This window comes from Cajanus cajan, chromosome 10, assembly GCF_000230855.2.
Source record: "Cajanus cajan strain Asha chromosome 10, NIPB_CcT2T_4, whole genome shotgun sequence".
NCBI lineage: Eukaryota > Viridiplantae > Streptophyta > Magnoliopsida > Fabales > Fabaceae > Cajanus > Cajanus cajan.
The window spans coordinates 32638727-32640923 of NC_138526.1; positions in this window are offsets into that span (position 1 = coordinate 32638727).

Sequence of the window (2197 nt, forward strand, 5' to 3'; positions counted from 1 at the left end):
GAGGTGAGCTACAAGGAGCCACTTAATAACCAAGCCTTTTCAAGTGGAAATTACTAAACCCCCTTATACTTGTCTTACAAAACAACTTTTTCACATAAGCAAGTCAAGTAGTTGTGTGTGTGTGTGCAGGAAACCCCTAGTAGGCAATAGGAAGCCTTCTAAACGAACTTAGAAATTAAACAAGTAAAGGAAAGCAAGTAAAGCATACACTAGTCGAAATGTCCTAGGGTGGAAGTCCAAGTGACACTTAGAATCCCTTGGAACACTTCCACAAGTACCAAATGGTTTATGAAAGCAATTAAACTAGGCGTCTCCTAGTGGAAGCCCAAATGACACTTGAAGCTTTTTGGGGACCCTTCCACAAGTACTAAACGGATCTAAGAATCTTTATTTGGAACTATTTAGGAAGTGGTGGGACTTAATCAAAGAGTTTTCTCAAACAACCACTCCTAAATGTAAGTTTGTTTCTAACAAAAGAAAGTTAAAAGTTAACCCAAGGGTAGGGTTAAAGAGTTACAATCAAGAAAGCAACACAATTCAAGAAACTTGAAGAATTCCACCAAAGGAGGTTGGTGACCGAGTTTGGGACAGCTTTGGCTTCAAGTTTAGTGACCAATTTGAGAGTAGCTAGGTGGTCTCCACAAATCCGTCTCTAATCTCCAAAATTCTTCACTAGTTTTCTTCAAGAATTCGTCACTAATTCCTTCCAAAATTCGTCTCTAATCTTTGAACTAAAATTAAAAAAAATTCTTGACTGCAAAATGAACAAACAAGTGAGCCTTTCCAAAGTGTATCACTCAAGTATTTTAGTACCTCAATCTTCCTCCAGTGGTGGCCTCTTTGAGATTGATTCAATATGTCTCAATTAGTCATTCCTTCCAAGTGTAATGGCTTGAAAAAGAGTTATCTCCCACCAAGGCTTAACAATCACCAAGAAAAAGTAGAGGCCAAAGAAATCAAAACTAAAAATGCACAATTAGGATAGGCAACACTCTAATAGGAAGTAATACGACAAAACCAAAGAGAGCAAAGAAAGACAGAAAGCAACAATTAAGGGTTTATTTTCAACACTAGCACTCAAAGGAATAGTCCTAGGATTGGCTCTAGAATTGATTATAAAACCAAAACAAAAATTGTGCTAATATTTTGAGCAATTAAAAGTATTTTTCCAGCCACTGGACAGCAAGCAAACCTCAAGAAAAATCACACAAAAATTCAAGGCCAAGTGCTCCTAATAGTTTCTTGTTTCACTTTTCTTTTTCTAGGTTTTTCTCTTTTTGTTTTCTTTTCTTTTTCTTATCTTTTTGTCTCTTTCTTTTCTTTTTATTTTTAATAAAAATTATGAGCACTTAAAAACAGAGGCCAAACAATAATAAAGAGGTTTCCAAGTGGTGGAGAAAAGAAGAGTAAGAAGAGTAAGAAGTGTAAGTGTACTAGTCAAAAATTTCAATCACAAAATGTTACTAGTTTTGGTACTAGTTTGTTCTTCTTTTTTGTACACTTTAATTTTCGTTTTTAATACACTTCTAACTATTTTCTTTTTCAAAACAAGCACAAGAAATCACAAGGAATTGCTGGCCACAAATTGCTAAGAAACTAATAGCAATTGAAGTTCACAAAAAATTGACTCTAGAACATGTTAGGATTAATAACATGCATTGGAATCATTTTATGAGCACTCTAAGATTTATTAATATTCAGCCAACAATGACACCATACACAAACAAAGATTAATGCATATAGATTCAAAAATAAAAAGGCACACAATGGATTTAATGACAAGCAAAACAACTACACATGACTCTAAGACAAAACTAGAAGATTAAGAAATAAAAAATGCTTATATTCTTGTTTCTTTTTAGGAGTTTCTTTTTAGACTGAACATAATAGGAGTCCAATGGAAGATAAAAGCAATCCTAAAACATTAAAAAGACATAAAAAGAATACATAAGGCACACACAAAGATTGATTCACAAGAATTTAGAACATGAATCAAAAACAAGTAAGACAATGTGAGTTTGTTCTATAGATTTATTAATGTGACACAAGAACAACTCGACGCACACAAACTTAAGACAATAAAAGGAAATACAAGTAGGAATAGTTTAGACACAATATTACAAGATTTAGACCGTACAAAATTGAAAGAAAAAACTCAAGAATGAATATACCAAGGAGACCTAGCTCTTGATACCAA